The 21,755-nt window shown below is 35.0% G+C and overlaps 1 protein-coding gene across 5 annotated transcripts in view; it reads right to left on the reverse strand.

Moving 5' to 3' along the window:
- LOC137393636 (uncharacterized) overlaps positions 1-21,755 on the reverse strand; it is a 101,119-nt gene that overhangs the window by 8,004 nt on the left and 71,360 nt on the right. For 2 of the 5 annotated variants that reach the window (XR_010978310.1, XR_010978308.1), the window contains one exon: positions 2,546-3,252. The exons of the other annotated variants lie outside the window; for them this stretch is intronic. The gene's annotated coding sequence lies outside the window, so the exon portion shown is untranslated. Of the gene's footprint in view, positions 1-2,545; positions 3,253-21,755 lie in introns of those variants that run through there. 5 annotated transcript variants of the gene reach the window in all.

Raw genomic sequence — 21,755 nt, forward strand, 5'->3', positions numbered from 1 at the left:
TTCACAGATTTTCATATAACGCAAGTTTTAATGTTATATATATGAACTTGAAAAATGTTATTAAGGAATTACCAAATATTTCTAGACTGTGGAACTAACTGTACAAATGTAAAAAATTCTTATAGCAATACAAGTAGCATCGAAGAAGCGTTTTACATGTGAAGCATACAAATCTCTACACAAAATTCGTGAGCAGTGGTTTGATTGTATAGAACAATTCCGCGGAATAAAAGATTTTTAGAAAAATAAAAATAACTTTTAGCACAATTTCTTCCAGTTCAGTGTCTTCAAATCATAAACATTAGTATATATGCACGTGAGTTTCTAAATATATTGTCATTTAAATATATCCAAATGAAAGTCGACACCTTGATCGAGTTTATCAGTAATCTGCCTGACCGACTTCGTGTGGGGAAATAGGGTTGGCCACTCAGCAGCAGAACTGAATCTTCTGTGGTTATGAAGCAGCTGCATAAAACGAGAAAGCTCGCAGTGAAAAACTGCGTGTTCAATTTGATCTGGCTGGGTGTACCCAAGCTCACGTATGATTGGATAACGTGTTATTAGTGAGTGCATTGTTCACTCTATTTGTTATAGTCTGCTGATTCAACCACGATTCGGAATGCCTCAACTGGAATTGCAAAACAATAGAGCATGCAAATGGGAAGAATAATGCTGTGTCCTGAGTTTAGGAGCCATGTGGCTGCTCTTTGTAATTTTTGATTACTTTAGTCCCTGTGCACATAATTTCATAAATGATGGCAGTTGTCACATCAAACATGAAAAACATATCTTTCGTTTTTTTGTGATGTCATTTTATCGTTCGGCCATCTTTATAGACAATTTTATCGTTAAAAACACAAAGCTTTTGTAATGAATTTTTGAAAACGATGCTTTGCTTTGCAATTTTTTTATTATAGTATCAAAACAACAGCGAAAAGTACTGTTAAATAAAAGAAAAACGATCGTTTTCTACAAATATGGTGGCTTTTTCGTGAATGAGCGCATGTGCAAACGACTTGATGACGTAAAAAATGATGGATTGGGACGTGGGAAGCAGTGATATTAGACAGGAACGATTTCTGACCTAAAGTTAAACTTACCCAAATTTTGGTAGATTTTTTCAAAAAGTAAGTATTTTTCAGATTTACGATTGTTTTTTGATGTTTGATGTGATCTGATTGCGTGGATGTTTCAAGATTAAAACCGATAAAACTTAATCGTGATTCAAACACTCAGACGGAAAATACGCACAAAATGACTTCACTAGTTGCTATAGCTGATATCGACGTTTATAGATATCATAATCGCACTCTCGCTAAAATCTGAGCATTTTAACAGCGATCAAATTTTGTTGATTTTTATTGTGAAACATCCTTGCAGTCAGGTCACCTCAAACATCAAGAACAATCGCAAATCATAGAAAAATACGGACACTTTCTGATAAAAGCCACTAGAATTGTGTGCAGGTTCATCTTTATGTCTAGTTTATCCTTTAAAGAATAGACTGAGATCTGCAACGAAACCTTTAAATAAAATCCTTCAACCAGCTTTTTGGATACAACTACCGCAAGCTTCCAATTTATACAATTCTTTCCATCAACGTTCCAATTTTTACCTTTATAGGTTATCGCATAACTGCGGCTATCTTGCAACTATTCAGACATTTCATAACAATATAAGGGAGTCTAATCTATAACACGATTAGCAGGTAGAACTGAACAACTAAAGGCTGATGCACGCTATATATCGCTGAATGTACATATTAATCCCACAATAATTCGGTGATCGTCTGTGGTAACAACATTCACGCTATCACAAACCTATTGATGTTTATATCCGCAAATAGTTTGCGATATAGCGTTTTCATTATACAATGCGCTACAGACGATGAAATACTAGTTCTTTAGCAACCTTCACGGGAGAAACGATAGATCAAGCTATCGATGCTATAGCCAATCATCATCACTGAAATGGTGCACATTGTAATTGGCTGTCGCAGATGATTGGTGACTACCGGCAAAGTTTGTTTGACGAAGTCCTAGCTTAAAGTTCATTTTTAAGCTATGACAATAATTGTCACCTAATGCATTAACTCTCAGCTACTCCCGCCGACTGTTTGACAAACACAGGTTTTTTTCTGAACTGGTAGCTCAATAACTACTGCTTGCACAGTATCCGATCTTAAACTTGGGACAACCACTTGCTAGCGAGTGTCAGACTAACATCTAATCCTTGGACAACCACTTACTAGCGAGTGTCAGACTAACATCTAGTCTAGAGACTGACCACATGTTATTGGTTAGTTCACACAAAAAGACGACTAGAGCATGAAAACACTGTTTCCGTTATTAACAGTGCATCCTATATAACAAGACACGAGAGAATCGTATAAAAACTATATCAATAGAGAACTAAAAACCATATTATAATATCCAAAACCATCTACTTATAATTTAAATAAATAATAATACATAACATATTTTAGAATAACTTAAATAACTAGCTATTTAATCAAAAAGGATATTAGCTGAAGTGAGCTATCACGACAAGAATTACAAAGAGAATAACATTATAACAATATAATATTACAATTATAACAATATAATATTACAATTATAACAATATAATATTACAATTATAACAATATAATATTACAATTATAACAATATAATATTACAATTATAACAATATAATTGTTGTTCATGCAAGCAAACAACAGACCATTCTATATATCGTTAAAACAGATATGAGATATACTACTGAAACATCACTAATACAATCTAAATTTACTTAAACAATGCAATGAATCATTCATTGTATACCTATTATAGCTTTTTATAATGTGCCAATCCATAAAACCAACAACACTACTAAATTTCCACAATAAGTGCGCCAATTTTATATAATCACATGTACTGGAATGAGAGTTTCTTCAGTTCCATTCAAATTTTCATCCACTCTCCGCAAGTGATGCCCTGTCTTTCCACAGCGATGGAACTGGAGATTGGTACACATTCACACCCGCCGTAAATGTTGAGGTAAAGTGGTTCATATTCTATGCCCCCTGTACATACTCCGGTTTGTCTCATAATAACCAAAGTAGTATTGGTGTGCCTCACGTAACCGAGTTTATTTCTACCAGCTCTTTCGGTCACACAACTCGGTGTCGTGTTATTGCACATTTTGACTTCGATGATCTGTGGTATTATAAATAGGGTACCGAAGCTAGATACCATCATCTGACGCGTACTACAATAAATGGAATAAATGGAATAGACATATGCTTGCCATTGGTAAAGAATATGGAAAATATGGAATAGATATAAGGCACTATACGAATGCCGGGGTAATAAATAAGTCTTTACGCAAAAACTCAATTGTATTTAACATATACAACGTTTACCATTCTAACTTTCAAACTTGTTATTACGAAAAAAGCGCAAGAGGATTCCTATACTTAAGAGAATACCACTACCGTGTGAAAAGCATTTAGCTTTTACAGTGTCATTGAAAACGGAAATATGAGTGTAACGGCATCAGAAATTGAAACGCAAATTTTAAAACTACAAATTAAACAATAGGATGCAATAAGAAAAGAATAGCTTGTAAAAAAATAAAAACAAACGCAAAAGGTTATATTAATTAATAACAAAAAGTGCACATTAAGCATGTGCAGTCCAAAATGGATACACAGCATACGGTAAGAATAATGGGAATGATAAAAGCGGCTTCGTCTTGTGTTTATGCGCACTTGTTTGTATAGACTTACGATTTGAATGTCGTGAATTCAAATCTGGTACAAAAATGATATTTTGTTGCTATAACTTTATCTATATGACTGGACAGACGAAAAACACTGAGATTTATATGGATAGAATAGGTAAACTATGGAAAAATATAATAAAATAAAACATAGAATAAATAAAATATTGAAATTATGGAACAAATATAATAAATAAACAAAATATGGGAATTATGGGTTGTTTTTTATATAACAGGGTTAACACTGATTGGGTTTGTTGTACGTTTAAATATTTTAAAGGAAATAAGCAGTCAAATTACTTGTCTACAATGTATTTCCGTGATTAAAAACTAACATATTTGGTCAAGTAGCTTAGTCAAACTTTGAAATGTTCATGCTTACATCTACACTATGGAAATGATCCATTTTAACCCACCAAAGCTTGACAGCAGAATGCAAAAAATATGCTCAACATTATTGTCAAATTCTACGCAGGTCTGAAACCCCTCATCAAAACGAAAATGTAGTGTAGAGAAAATAAAAAGAAACTTCTACAATAAGAAATCTGGGAAAGTTTTCACACAACTAAAATCCTAAAAACTATCATCATCATGAATAACTAGTATCCTAACATTTAGGTTTCCATAGTGACCAGTGAGTTCATATACATGGGCAAACATCTATATATAGATATGTAGATATATACATGTAGATATATGATTATTCAGCTGGAAATTCCACCTGAAGAGTGCAGAAGCACCAAACAGACATGTAGAGACCCCAAAAAAGAACACAGAGCCGAAAAATAAATACGGTTAACATATTCCAACACTCGGCACTTTTCAGAGTGTAGAGTGCTGTTAGCAGTAGGCCTGACTACTCATCTATTTTATATATGGAAAAAACGCTGAGTGAATATTTTTAACTGCGAATCTTGTTGTAATGTTTGTGTTATACCATCTTCATGTGCTCGGGATTTTGAATTTTGGTACACGCAAGCACGCATATGTATATGCAAGTATATATATCTATGAAGGTTATGATTGCGATAGCCAATGATGCCTTCCTATTAAAACCAAAATCCCGAACCTGCGAAGATGGAATAACCAAAAAAGTACAACAAAATTCACAGCTAAAAATATTCACTCAACGTGTTTGTCCAACATTGTTCCCCATTCGCGTTGTAAAATAAATTTTCATTGAACAAATTAAAAACATCTATTTTTTTTTAGTAATAGTAGAAAAACTGTTCACCAGCAATTGTATGTAGAATAGCTTATACGTGACCGTATCGGTTGTATTTCTGTGCGATTTTGCCGTTGTGTGATCATTATTTTCGCAACACGACAAATTACTATTAGGAATTATGATGCAGTAGTGTATCTGGTAGATAATCAAACACCGAGATGATTGATTTTTTCTAACACTATGTTTCCATGACCCGCATGGTGCACAAATTTGAGCCAATCCGCAAGTTAATCATGCCATGGAAACGACATAAATCTGCAAGCTCAGCGGGTTTCGCGATTCGCAAAACTTAATTAAATCCATCACGCTTGCGAATAATGGAAACAGCACTTGCGAATGATGCGCATTCAAATACCACGCCAGATATTCAATATTAAACACTTCAATATTTCCGTTAGTCCTTTCTCGATCGAGTTTCATGTATTTGCGTCGCTAACTGCGTCACCATTTATTAACTTATAGCGTACCATTCCTTACATTTTTTCAAAAAGCTCTGGAGTCAATCCGCATCATGCGAATGTCCATAGAAACACTTATTTCGCAACGTGCACACAACTCCATATCCACATTAGCACATCATGGAAACATATTGTATGAGGCCGTATAAGAACAAGCGCTACGCTTAAATATCAGAATGCTAGATGTTTTAAGACTCTCCAAATCAGACAAGAGAAGATTAGTTTGACGCCTGTTATCACCAACAACCCAAAGAAACAACTGAAAAATGGCAAGGAAAGTTGTAAACTATAAAGCCCAAACATATCATAACAAACCCATTAAATATGTGTAGTCCACTTTCCAGTTCGCAAATCAATAATCTATCTAAAGACCAGTTGATTTTAACAAGAGAATCATTAATTGGACGCCAGAAAACTCTACTATATATAGAAACTAGATTTTTTATCTATTACAAGCCAACATACCCGGCCTTGCCTGGGTAAACAATACAATACTTTATTATTTTATTCTAATAATTTCTAAACAAATATAACAAAAAATAAACAAAAGAAAGATACACGTAAGCAGTCTTTATTCATGTTTGGCATAAGATGGCTGATTGGCTCTCTTTCAGCCTCACTGCCCAATGCATATTTTTGGCACGTGTGCTGCTTATAGTTGCTGCCACAAAGTTTCCAATTGTAAACACGCATTTATTTTAACATTTATTATTAACATCGAACATGTATTTTAAACTTTAGAGGGCTAATGAAAACCGGTAACTTAAACATATTTCTCTAGACTAAGAATTAGGTTCTTATAAGCCAACCAATTTTGCGAAGCGAAATGACGTTGAATTCGTTCGGATTTTACTGTTTCTATGGTTTGGAGTGGAAAAACTCCTAACCCATTCAAAGTATAGAAGCCCAGTGATAATGTTTTTTCGGTTCAAACGTTAAGGCATGGTGACCCTAAAATACCTTTGGGCCCTAAAACCTGGGAGAATATTAACAAAAGGCACATGCAATTTTATAGAGTGGTTTATAGACAAAATTATATATAGATCACTGATGAACAATTTGAGAGAGCTCTATTGCAGGTAGGCAGGCATTCATGATCACATAATTCGCATGTATTCACCCCAGGTGAAAAAGACATGAGAACAATATCAAACTTACCATCCAAGAGAACCACAAGAGATGGTAGATAAACTCTCACGTACAAATCCTACATCAACAAGCGAAACATTATTGACGGTTGCATTAGCCGGAGCGTCAGCAATGCCACAGCGCACTCTATCCCAGTATTCTTGGCAAGCTTGAGGATCTGCTGATCCATTGGGACAGCTTGACGAGCAATATCGCAGAGAGGAACATGTTAGAAAATTTAACCCGAGAAATACTACTACTCCGTATAACGTATGCATTGTGAAAAGTATTGACTATCTTTATGATGCTGAATGTTTTCACTAGTTGAAAGAAAGTGTAAAAATTCAGGTAATTTTTTTCTTTATATTTCCTCGACTATTGCATTTTAGCCAATCATTTCTTGGAAAAGAAAAATTTGACTAAATTACATTAAATTCCACCACATATTTTTGACACGTGTGCTGTCAGGATTTCCTAATTGTAAACACGCAATACAAAACATGCATTTTGAATTTTACAGTCAATGAAAGCAGGTAATTTAAATTTATTCCCTTAGACTATGAACCAAAGTTTTAATGAGTCAAAAATGCTGAGGCAAACAAAACATATACATAGTGTTTCCACGAGCTGTGCTTGTATACTATAATAACGAAACTGATCAGACTACTATTACAACAGACAGAATTACTTCACAGGTGATGTTTCCGGTTTATATAAATATCGCTGATTCATGTTGCATTTATTCCAAATGCATGTATCAAATGCATTGCAAATAGACCTATCCACCATGGCAATGCTTATGAACTTTAGACAGCCAGGAAAATCGGATATGGTGAATGAAAGTCAAGTAGTGAGCTCTGCACAGTCGTGTTGTTCTAAAAATAAAAAAGCCTCTACCATTGCTATTCTGTCTACCTTGATTACCTCTCAATATATTGGGCAACTTTCAGTCATAAGATTCACCTTACCGCAAGGAATTAAACATTATCAAGAAGAAATGTATGTCAAAAATGACTAAAATACGGTTTCTGTAATAATTTGAAAATAAATTTTACGCATAATGTAATAGTGAAAGGCTAATGGAAGTTCGTTTATTTGAAAAATAAGAGGCTAATCTTGCAGGCTAGAGGGCTGAGAATTGTACAGATGTGATTGACGAAAACGGTTTGACTCAAGTTTCCCGTGAAATTCTATAAATCTGTAGATCATATGACAACTCCAATATTAATAGCAATTCATCGACAGACGGAGCCATTGAAAAATTTGAAAATGCGAACAAAGAACAGGGAGGCATTGAACAGATTGCCTAATCACTTCCAAATCAAAGTAGCTCACTTTTCTTTCTCATGTGGCAAGAGCATTGCGAGGCCCCAATAGTAAAGTTTTTAAAAATAATGAATTATTCTAGGGTTGGTCACCGACCATGCCATGACATGACTGTCAGCCATGGCTAACATGGCCATTCCAGCCAATGACTTCGGCTGGAATGGCCAGTCATGCTCCATGGCAGCAGCTAATGCTGAAAATCCAGCATCTGCAACAATGTGTGAATTCCAATAACGAATGCCTGCCTGAACAGAGAACCTGGATAACAATGCGTATACACAGACTAGGAAGCTAAACGCTGATGCTAGTCAGCTCATAGAAACTGCTACTCACAAGTATGACAAACAAAAGGAGAGTGTGAAAAGCTCTCTGTAGTCCCGTTTCATTCATGTCAACATAATTTTCTAGAGCGATTCAAGGTTGACGTGCAACAAAATTCACATTTTAGTTATTTGGTATCAAAAGATTCACCATGTCGTCCTCTGCTGTGTTGTAGGTACAAAATATGTGGAAATGTCATTACAAGCTCTTAAAAGCTGAAAAACGAACAGTTAATCTCCGCCATTACAAAACCGCTGTAGATTCGAATCTCTTTCCAAAACAGCACAAATGGGATGCAGTTGTACAAGATGGCTTCTGTTTACAGTTTCAGGCAACCTCATTCGTCGAAATATTTTTACAAATATACTTCACAGTATCAATAAAACCATGTCTATTGTTCTTACGCGTCTATTTTATTATCATTGTAACGCTGTCACTTTCAGCACCGATATCTTATAGCCTACAGTGAAAATTTGTTTAATATTTTAACTTTAGCTCGAAGGAGTACATATCATTGTCTGATAATCATGACGAGTCTGTTGGTCACCCGTGATAATCGAAAAATGCTGCAGAAATTCTTCGCCAAGTATGGGTCACATGATCAGATTACGACTAGACGATTAGACCAAGTCGAAACAAAACTGTAAAGTAGCGAGCATCTATATTTGATACGGGGTCTTCGGTAAAACCCGAAGTGTTTGTCATAAACTAGTACTACGATAAGTTTTATATTGAGCTTTGTATTGGCCTTTCAATTCACGTGAGAACATCGCGTGACAAAACAATAACCAAATGTAATGACTACCGTAAGTCCTCATGCTCGTGCTTGTGCTCAAAAACAGATGACTCACGAAAGAAAAAATAATCCTCCAACAAGCCGGCTGTGGTATCTAGCTGCCCTTACCAACAAGCCGCATATGCCCACTGACCGCGCTAATGACTGAGGTTTTGTCGACCTTGACTCCTTTGGGAGCGAGAGTGTTGAGACGGGTTTCGCTATACTCCTGTCCTCTTGAATAAGAAGGCAGGCTACATCAGTACATGTGAAAAGAATTTTCTTTTACTTCCATGTTTGAATTAAAATTCCTGAACCCTTGCATCAAGAACTTACTTGCCATGTCTTAGCTAGATTTTTATTCTCCTCGATGTAAGCAGGTATTAACACGTTCCCAACCACTTGTCTCTCCCTCGTGTGTCACGAATTCATATTGGATTAGAGCGATAAATTCTTCTTCAGTCTAAAGTATTTCATAAACATGACCTTTAAAACAAACGAGTAGGTCACCAAAACCCCGTACATGAAAGTGTATAATGGCTGCGATTCTATGGTTATAGCGCAGAACTGAGCAGAGACCAAATTTATCGAGAAGCCGCCCTGAGCCGCACGTAAGTTTTAAAAACTTGGCTTTAGCCGCGGTCTATGACCTTGAACCAGAAGCCGCGCCCAACGACAAGCCGCGTGGCTTGAGCATAAGGACTTACGGTACGTCAGAGAATTAATTCCATAAATAATGATTCCAATTTACGATGGCTTTTCGTTTTTGAGCTTTTAAGAGCTTGTAATCACATTTCCCCACATATTTTGCACTTACAACACAGCAGAGTAAGATATGGTAAATCTTTTGATACCAAATAACTGTAATGTGAATTTTGTTGCAAGTCAACCTTTAAGCATCACCTAATATGGCACACATGAGGTAGCATACAAAAACAGAATCTCAACGTTTCTAATATTGGTTGTCTCTAATCTTTTTCACAGATAAAATGTTCGTACCAAATTTTATCTTTGAAGAACTGATCTCCTAAGTGATCTTTCAATCATTGCAAACAGTAATCATCAAATATTTCTAATATAAAAATATTATAAAATACAATATGATAATTTATCATGGTTACTCATATCTGATCAAATTACTGTAATAAATAATTAAACTAACTTATCGATGTAGTAATTTTATGATGTGATTAGATTTGGTTATCTAGATGCAACAGACAGTTTTGATTCACAGGTTCAACAATACAATTTTTTAGTTTTAGTTTATTTAAAAGTTTAGTTGTAATTAGTATTTACTCTGTCTGTTATAAACTAGGAATATTTGGAAATGAAAAGTGCTTAAACAACGTATTCAAGATAATCACCTAGAACAGCTTAACCATTGTGCAAAATGTGCAGTGAGTTTATCAGTTTGAAAGTGTGCATATCCTTTGAATTTACTAATTTGATTCTATGAATATATGGAAGTCTGCAATCGCTCTGTCGAAAAATATGACCCTTACTAAGAATATCAATGAATCAGGTGAACGGTGATACTGACCGTTGCTGCAAAAACACTCTGGCACCATCACATTAGTCCGTACCAATTATAACGTAATCTAAAAATAAAAATTCTCTCTAAAGCCACCATTTGGTATGCGACAGGTTAGTAAAAAATAAAAATGGTACATACTGTCCTTGTTTAGTTTATAAGACAGTTTGTTGACTACCACATGCAAATTCCTATTCAAACTCACAACTGAAAGATCAGTTTTCTGGGAGCCACAAAAATTTTTAATAAAAACTTATGTGGTTGAGATGAAAAATCATTTAGCCGCAAGGCTTCAAGTTTTTCAGCATGCTCCATGTCAATAACACGATTTCATTAAAATTTTATAGTGGCTTGCACCATGTAAAATCTTTTTTAATTAGTGAAACGACCAAGATCTGCATGTTGCCTCACCTTCCACCTAGTATTCACTAATTAACCACAATTCCTCAGTCTTAGCGATTCGACTGGTTGTAGTTAAGTTTTATGCCTCATGACACGTCGTGGTCACCAAATCTACCATTACAGATTGTTCTAGGTGCTGACGATGCTTTGCAACCAAGACTACACCCGCTAAAATTCATCGAAATGAATTGGCTGCAAAACCGATGATAGCATTTCATTACATTTTAATATCATTACGCTATTGTTAACATTAGGTTATTTGACTGTGACAAGCTTAACATTTGACTGTTTGGTGGTTGTCTCACGAAAAACTGCATGATTTTGAACAGTACAATAAAAAACCAACATATAAAACTAATCCATTCCAACATTTGCTTTGCATGTCAAAAGCATTTTATGCTGGATAAAATATTCTTATGTAATTATATATTTTGGTCAAACTCTTTGAGAAAGTACACACAACATCAAAATAAAAGAATTATATAAATAATTATAAGTAAAAACAAAACTTAAAACGTTTCTACAAAAAAAATTAATAAAGAAACAGATTTTATTTGTTAATGTACTTTAAAGAGATGTGAACTGAAGTGTAGGTCTATTGGTAATATATGCATCGTAATGTACTATGACTTCTGATAGAGTTTAAATTAACTGAATTTCTATACTTTTATACTGTTAACATTTTTGTTATATTTTAAAAAATTTTACCGGTTTTTTTTTTACTTTTACCAAGAAAATGGAAATGCTTCAAAAAATTCCGTCTGTCGAAACTAATATTTGTACAGAGTTTACTTCGACAGAGATTGACATTTAACTACACGTAAATGAGCTCAAGGTGGCCTGACTAAACTGAGATGGCTTTTAGCTGGTGTTAAGTCCACAGGCCAACTACATAACGTATGAGGTAATAAACCGTGATAGCATAGCTAGAACGCATAAAGATGATGACTGATGAACCCTTCCCTGGTTTCCCAATACATATTCAAATTAATCAACAGACAGACAACTTAGCATAACAAAATATTTGATGAAAAAAAACTTTCCAATCTGTTGGCAGCTGCCAATTTTTCAAGCTGTTGGCCTAGGCCTACAAACTTTATTATTGCAGCACACTAGATGACTAGAAAACAACACAACAACATAAACAAACAACATATTATTTGGAAATAAATCCCATGTTTTTTTACAAACTACAGCTTTTATGACGGTATACAAACAGCTGAGCAAATAAAGTTTTTGCGCATTGGTTGGCAGCGGCGTCACTCCTTCACATTGTTTCCTTCTTCTGCTACATTATACACGAAAAAGGTAGCCAATCTTAGCTCACTACCTGAGATATAGATTATTAGGAAAAGAGAATGGGACATGAAAAACAGGTGACTCGTAAAAATGCTGACCAGTCACAGCTCATCAGATATCTTCCCTTTCCGGGGAGAGGAATGACTGGTTTGTAAACTAACTTTAAATTGTGTACATCATGTGAAGCAAAACCTTTCCTAAAATTGAATACGGTCTAGAAGGGGAAAGAGTACATAGGTAACTAGAGACTTGGCCCTTTGAACTTTGGCTGTCTTCATCAAAATATGTCAGTAGCTCAGGGCAATTTGTCAAACAGTAAGATGTTTTGAAACTTTTATTAAATATATCGAAATATTCTCATAATCAAATGATATTTGGTAAAACACTAAAAAAACTAGTCCAACAACACACAGCGATTGTCACCAAATATAAATAAAAAAAATTGTTTTAGTTCTTTAGGCTAAAACCATGAAAATGTTTATGCTTTTAATAAATTCTAAAAATGTTTGCAGTAGCATCTTATCCATCACGCACACGCTCATCATCATTTGCCAACTCGAAATAATCCGCAAAATTATAGTTAGCATCACATAGTCATCTGCATCACAATCATCTATCACAGACCAACAAATGAGTCATATCAAGTCATCCCAGTAAAATTGTTATAATAATGAAGTAAGTTGAAGATATTTGAACCCGATGAAATTGGAAGTAAAATTTTCGGTCCAATGCCCTATGCAAGAATTATTTTGATTGGTTTGCGCCGTTACATAGAAACAGGATTTGTAAACAGAGCCATGTGGATGCCGCTATACTGGCATTCAGGAATTCTGACACGTAACGCAACGCAATGCCAGAATACAGGCTGTCGAGGTTCAAAGGGTTAACGTTCTAATATTTACCAACTTTTCATACAGCGATTATGCAACGCAACGAAACTTGGGTGTACCAGTGCCCAAGCCACCAAGCAGGCTAGGCCACGAAGCAGATCATGTTTTCATAGAGCAATAAAAGAAGAGCGAAAGTTGTGCTACGCCTTATGCCAAGGTTGTATCTTTACCTATGCGCACGAACAAGTGCGAGGTCGTTGGTCGCTAAGGCCATATCTGCAGCAAATAGACATAGCAACACATGACTTCCAAACAGCAACATAACCATAATCAATAGTAGGAGAATTATAACGGAATGAGTGCGACAGGTCTGTTGCCTAGGTAGCATTGTACATCAATGCTATCAAAGTAACATGATATGCCATAAGGGTCGAGTAATTACGCTATCACTACCACTCCCTAACTCATGACATTTACCCAATCACTCCCCGAGACTATCTAGAGTCTATACATAACAGACTTTACTTCAAATGCTACTTTACCCAAATTTTTTAAACAAAGTTAATTGTTAACACAGAAGCATAATCTTGTATATACGAACAGGTTTCCTGATCCTAGACTGTATAGACACCATTCATTTGACCGCTTAGCATTTAGCATAGCGCAGTTCCTCTAGAACTGAATAGGCTACCATATTGAAGCTCTAAGCTTGCAGAGCTCATAGGAAAGAACAGAAATTAAATAGAGTAAATAGTTTTTTCTCCTCACTTTTTCAAAAAAATGATGTTTTAGATAAAACTGATGAAACATAATTGCGATACACTGAGTCTGACAGAGTGTGTATATTTGATAAGATGAAAAACAAACAGTTTAGTGGAGAGCTCTTTGCTGAAGAGAAGAGGTTTTCTAGCTTTGCCTATTTTTGAGGCTTCATTACCAAGAATTTTAACTGGTCTGTCATTAGAAATTACTGTACTGTCAGCAGCCTCTTCCCTTTCACATTGGGTTAAAAACACCCTCTGTATTTCGGTGATATCTAAAGATGATATCATCTAAAGGTGATATCTACATGTAAATATCTAAAGCAAGGTTATCTTAGTCTAAACGCAATTGGCATGTAGGCTACTCGGAATAAAAGATATGCTGATACGCAGGAGATAAATGTGTCACTCATATCGTTCTCAAGCTAAATGCTTTTAACTAAATGCTTAAATATAACAATAATATGTTTGTAAAACGCTATTTTTATAGATCTATTCATTCCACGAAAGCAAAATGTTGAAAGAGAAATAATTAAGAGAAACCAGTGTCACGAATAGTCAGGCATGTTTGCAGAAGGCATTCTCGCTACAGTAAATTGTGAAACCACAAAAGATAAGGTAAAGTCTAATAAAAACTAAAAAGTTCCTTGATGAAATGTTTATAGGCAATTATTGCAGATATGTAGATGTTAAATCAATAAACAATTGGAAGACGCCCAGCACAATCGGTTGGCTTACAGGATTAATGGGTGTGGTCTACTAGATAATAACAACGGGTGTCAAAATTCTCAGCTTACGCAAGTAACAAACCAATAAAAAATTATGCTTCAGCTGAAGTCTGTGCTAATCTAGTTGTAGCTGCAGCCCTAGCGTGATCAACACACTTATATGTATTTTAAAGGGTTTCATGGTGGTGCCATATTCATGTATTTGGGTTGGCTATTTATTTTCCTGTTTGCTGTTAATTTGACTCGGAGGATGATTAATCGGTAGGCTGCCTGAACTGGTCATTATATATTGCGCATTGCACTTTCAATGATGAATATGTAGTGACAAAGTTGTCAACTTTGATAAAAGCAACCAAAAAATGAATTAGTGAAATCTTATTGCTTACAAATTGCAAACGTTATTTTAGTGATTTATTAGTTCTAATTTTATACTTACCGGTAGTTGTTTACATATTTACAAGATTGCCACTGTATAAAAGCGAGATATCATTTCAGGGCAGCGGTACAGCATGAACAACGAAGAGGTGCGCTCAAAGGTATGAGTGACACTCTCAACTGTATCTCTCATGTAGATTATAGTATTAGCTAGTTTCGTTACAGAGAGTACAAGGTATGTGATTTCTCATTTTTTGCATAGCTAGTATATATTACTCAACTGTAAGTTTATAGTTTCAGCAGAATGGCTATAGTTTAACATTTCAATGCTTGTTACAGCTGTTTATTGCTGTGCCAATACAGGATATATATTTCAATATACTACTGCTTGTAATTTGCTGCCTAGTGGCCTATCAATGAGTTAGCTGCAAACCTCTTTCTGTATGACTACTTATCAATTCTACTTCTACCAATGATATCTTTCATAACTGCTTAAAGGTTGACTTGCAACAAAAATCACATTACAGTTATTTGGTATCAAAAGATTCACCATGTCTTACTCTGCTGTGTTGTAGGTTCAAAATATGTGGAAACGTGATTACAAGTTCTTAAAAGCTCAAAAACGAACAATTGACCACAGCCATCACAAAACCGCCGTAGATCGAAATCAGTTTATTTCTCTGACGGAGTCATTACATTTGGTTATTGTTTTGACACGTGATGTTCTCCCGTGAATTGAAAGGCCAATATGAAACTTATTGTAGCACTAGTTTATGACAAACACTTCAGGTTTTACCGAAGACCCCCGTATCAAATATAGATGCTCGCTACTTTACAGTTTTGTTTCGGCTTGGTCTAATCTTCTAGTCGTAATCTGATCATGTGGCCCATACTGCGCGATTAATTTCTGCAGCATTTTTCGATTATCACAGGTGACCAACAAGCTCGGCATGTTTATCAGGCAATGATATGTACTCTTTCGAGCTATGGTTAAAAAATTAAATGAGTTTTCATGGTAGGTTATAAGATATCAGTGCCGAAAGTGACAGCATTACAATGACGATAAAGCAGACGCGTTATAAGAACAATAGACATGGTTTTATTGAATGCGTGAAGTATATTTGTGAAAATATTTCGACGAATGAGGTTGCGTGAAAGTGTAAACAGAAGCCATCTTGTACAACTACATCCCATTTGAGCCATTTTGAAAAGAGATTCTAATCTATGGCGGTTTTGTGATGACTGCGATTAACTGTTCGTTTTTGAGCTTTTAAGAGCTTGTAATCACATTTCCACATATTTGGCTCTTACAACACAACAGAGTAAGACATGGTGAATCTTTTGATTTCCAATAACTGTAACGTGAATTTTGTTGCAAGTCAACCTTTGAAGAGTGATGTAAAACTATTATATATTATGTAACTGGTGTAAATTTTGACTGCATGACGAAATGTTGTCTATTGACGCCTTGTTATAATACACATAATTCTATTGTAGTTTTTGCGTTGTAAACTTTGGTCAATAAAGTTTGCATCAGTCACAAACCCCTCTCATATCTACACGGTATCTAGCTACACTAATAACTATATGTATATGTATGCTATCTGAGAGTAATAGAGCTATAACTTTGCATACCCATCAGCTAAGATGTTATATTCAAATTTTTAACAATCTTTCTATAAGATAGTAGGTAAAGTCTATAAAAGATAAGGTAAAGTGTAAAGAAAACCAAAAAATTCATCTCTTAAATGTTTATAGACAGACATTCATCGCAGATATGTAGATGTTAGATCAATAAAAAAATGGAACTGCGCCCAGCACAATTGGGTAGTTCACAGGATTAATGGATTTGGTCTACCAGATAGTAATCCATTTGCTATGCTGTCACTTGAAGTCTCATTTTTAATACAAATAGAGACAATATTTCTTCTCCAAGTATTGATTAATACAACAAAAATCTAATTTTTCAATGTGAAATTCAAAAAGTAAACTAACACGAACATAATTCACTAATACTATAGCCTGCTTACAATCTACTATAAATCCTTTAGAAGCAGTTAAAAACGCAATGTCATCATTATTATAGGCTCCATGAATAGGTTGAGTACAGAGAAACAAGTTTTAAACAACTTCGGTGAATTCTAACTGTTTACGATCACCGGGTTTCCATGCTTCGAATGGATTCGGAACTGACCTCTGCCAATAAATTCGTACCTTACCTTTCCAATGATTCAACGTTGCACTTTATCGATATTTTTCATAGACTAGCGATGTACTCCTCAAAACAGAATTGCAAAAGTGGACTCGCTTTCTGGTCATGGTCGCTTTTCAATTCACGTTTTGTACATTTGTTGCATTCACTCACCCTTGATGCCTGATGAGTTTTTTCTTTTGTTTTGTTTATTGCCACCGTCTATATTACAAAAGAGCAACATAATTTACTACTCGATACACAGTTATTACTTGAGAGGTCGCATGAATGATAGTCTCTTTTATGATGATGAATTCTATATAGAATCGAATAGGAAAAAAAGCCTATTTGCAGACAAGATGAAAGCATGATATTAACAACATAGATAATATAGTCAAAACAGAAGAATGATACTACAGGATGTTGTAACCATAATTAAATAAATAGATAAAAATATGATTATTTCGTTGCCGTCATATGAGCAATCCACCGTTTGCGATAGTAATTAGAAGAGATCCGCGTGGTGGTGTGATAAATGCGCTGAAATTCTTTAACTCCAATGAGGAGAGCTTATCCAGATAGCGCTATTCATATGCAGCGAATGTTTTGAATAGTAGTCTCACTGCAAGTGCTTTCGAACAAATTTAGCGAAGTGAAATGGCGCTGAATCTGTTTGAATTTTACCGTTCCTATGATTCCGAGTGGACGAAACTCCAAATCAATTCGAAACATGGAAGCCCAGTAAAACTTAAAAACATATGTTGGGGCTATCCAGTGGAGTGGGCTATAGAATAGCTACAAATATTGGGGCTATCCAGTGGAGTGGGCTGGAGAATAACTATATATATCGGGGCTATCCATTGGGCTAGGAAATAACTACATATATATTCAGTCCATATTTTTGAATTTTTTGCCTACATAAAAAATATAATATTATTTTTAAGCTGTAATCCAGACAGTCCAACATTACAAAAATAAGTGAGGTGACAATGCTCTATCTGGTTGACAATAGCTGAGACAATTAAAAATCAACAGACATTAGACTGACACAGACTGATACAATTTTTGACCATATAAATCATCTCAGTGAAATACTGCTGATGGGAGATAAATTGCCCTGAAAGGATGAATCAATTGTACCAAAAGGTAGTCATAACACCACAATGTAATAAATATGTTGACTGCTTTGCTCCGAGGTTGACACTTTAGGTTGTCACTAAAGTATTCAAAAACAGAATTATAACTTGTCTTCTTTTAATTAGGTTTGTTTGAGATCATCCAATTTTTTCTATTCCAACTTTTAGAATTCTCTTTGCAAATATGCAGACAGACGAAGCTGAGTCAACTGCATGTGTCACACTGTTTTTCTGAATGACTATCACATGTATTAATTTGATGTCCAACAACAAAAAATGATAAGTTTTGGATTGTATTAAAAATGTTGCCCTTGAAGCTTCCTGATGAGGCTGATGAATATCGGTACTTTATATATTCCAAAAATTGATCTTGTTGAGAATCAAAGAGTTTTCAGTCACCGGCAGTGGCTAGTTGAACAAAACCTTCTGTCTCGCTGAAATCACACACTTTAGGACGTATGACACGGCAAGGGAGACTGAAGAATTGAAAACTGACATCTTTTAGCCTAAGTTGTCAATAACATGAATCATCAAAAACAACAGAACCCGTGGGTAATCAGAAATAGTAAGTCATGTTTTTGTAATAGGAATGTCGCAGCCATAATATACTGCCAATTTTGTGGTTCAGCTGATTTTGTGGTTAGCTAAACGCTACATTAACGCTTTACATGTTGTTTAGTAAACTGTTACTAACCACTTCAGCTATTTAATGCCATTAAGTCACAGACTGCATTTCGTCACAAAATTACCATAAAACCCCTATTTGCACGCCATAGCCCTCTATTTTTCAACCCTTCCCCTATAGTGGCATTTTCGCCTATATTTTTCAATGTTTTCGGCATTTAGTATTTTCCGACTAACTCGTCAGAATTTTGGAAACATAAATTCAACCCTTTTACGGGCAAAGTGATGCTAATGTCGCCAATATTTTCACTCTCCTTCGGGTGGATCGACATTAATGCCAGCGACCTCAGCATTTTTGTTAAACCGTTTTTCAAATACCTCGAAGTATCAGATCGAGTTAAATATGGAACTGCTTCGATTGTAAATTATTAGCCTGATACAGTTATTAATGATTTCGATGGTGTTGCTTTCAAAGTTTAAAAAAACATTAAGCTTTTGAGTTAGAAAACGGACATTACGGTTTTAATTTTTAAAGACGCTTTTAGGTTAAAATACGCCGTAATGGCTGCAGTTAAGTCATACGATGTTCCTGAAGAGTATTCTCATCATTCGTCAAAACATTTAAAGTCTTCAGGTAAGGTCGCCAACCACATTATGGACGAAGGTGAAAACAATGGATATGGTTAGACGCTGGTCACTTCGAATCGGAGTATAGTTCTGATGATTGTGACAATTGATCTTATCAGGTACACCGGCACTAAAATCATGGCAACCACTACAGTAACAACAAAAGAATTAACTGTTATTGATATAGCTCAGTCATTATTAGTACTATTTTGTGGACACTTTGCTACTGATCACTTTCTAAATTATGGGTTCGTAAAGACCAAAGAATGTCAGTGGTGGGCAAGTAGAGGTGGTATCCAATTAATTAGTGGAGCTGTATTTTTCAACTCTTTTCTATAGTGGCATTCTATTAGAAGTGGTGTTCAAATATAAGTGACATTCAAATCGAGATTTTACGATAATCACATTTAACATGTTCAACAGAAAATATAACACATTCCACAACTGCACACATATTTTAGTTGCAAGCATTTTCACTTGAAGCCTCAAGATCTCACATTTGAGACCTTTTCATCAAATGTGCAAAGTTATTGTACCACTTTTTTAAATGAATTAGGCCTAACTTATTATGTATTTCTATATGTAATTTGTCTTCTGTTGCCTGTTTGTTTATGCCCTACAAACACTAACTTGTTATTAAATTATCTGTCCACATGTGGTTCTCTCTGATACACCCAAGGTTTTAGAGCTAAAAAAGTTTTGGGGTCACTAACCTGAACAGGCAGTAAGGCGAAAAAAATACATTTTGGTGAATGAAGATGACGCTAAATACTATTTTGTAATGACAATTTAAATTTTGGCCAATGAGGGCTTGAGCACATGACACTCCATTAATTAAGCTGACACTCCGATCAACTGAGTTAATCAACCACCTTCCAAAGCCTCAGAATAATTGTGTCAATCAGAGACAAAGACTGATTATTTAGATCTATGTTTTATTTATTTGTTCCAAATATACTAGAATAAGGGAATAAAAACTAGAAATTGAAGTTGTATTTTTACCCAGGAATTCCAGGTTTGTTAGATTAAAAACTTATAAATCATGTTGCAGACTTTAAACATAATTCTACAAAGACTCAAACTAATTCACATAGAAGAGGCAAACAAAAAGTATATGCGAAGCGAGTTTATTTGTTTAAGATCGGCCAGTAGAGATCATCTGGTAATCAGTCTATGACTCTATGTAAATGTCTAAGAAGTAGGCAGTTTACAGCCTCTATAGAAATAATATAAAGCCAATTCCTTAAAGTTGATAGCAGTGATGGAACATACAGAAAATAGTCGGACAATTTCTTCGGCAAATATTCTTACAAATTTTAAATGCTTTAGTACAAATATAAAAAATTTTAAACTAGTAATCGGTTTCATATACATTATTTTATTCACAATGTAATATCATACTGTTTTTAAAGTATTAATGACTCGCGATAAACATGACACATATAAATGTGACACATATAAATGTGACACATATAAATGTAACACATAAATGTGACACATATAAATGTGACACATATAAATGTGACACATAAATGTGACACATATAAATGTGACACATAAAGCTGAAAATGTGAAGATGACACATGTTAAAGTGACTCATGTTAACATTACACACAGAGACATAAACGTGACACCAACCACAATAGCATTTGCAGGATTGTTGAGTTTTTAATGTACTGACCAAATGAAAGCAATTGGTCCATAAATGACTGAAGCAAACTGCCCAGAGTAATCAGCAGGTGTAATAGCTATGCGTACAATTATTCTGAAATGCCATTGGGCTGTCGGTTGGAGCAGTTGTTAAGCTGCTAATGTTGTGAGTTGCTAGAGTTGTTAACGCTATATCTGGGCCTCGGACAAACAGACAGACGTATATCTTATTATAGTAAAGGTGATTGAAGTAACTAGTCTGTTCTGAAGTGTAATGTTGCAATAAAATTGGGTTATTGTTGTTATTGAAGCAATTAAATTTGAGTGAAACTTCCTTAAAATAATTGCCATACCAATTACAGAAATGACTGACAGCAAGCACTTGTTCATTAGATCACCAAAATCCCATATTCCACTACACTCCACTACGCAGCTATTCGTTGAAAATATATATGTGACATCGTCGCAAAAACAATCTTCATGAGAACTTATTTTGAATAGGCAGCAATAGTATTGCTGCCATCACACAATCTCTCGGAGATGTATAAGAATACCCAGCATGAAGAGAGTTAGTAAACTCAACCCTGTATATATAACTCA

Source organism: Watersipora subatra, chromosome 4 (assembly GCF_963576615.1).
Source record: "Watersipora subatra chromosome 4, tzWatSuba1.1, whole genome shotgun sequence".
NCBI lineage: Eukaryota > Metazoa > Bryozoa > Gymnolaemata > Cheilostomatida > Watersiporidae > Watersipora > Watersipora subatra.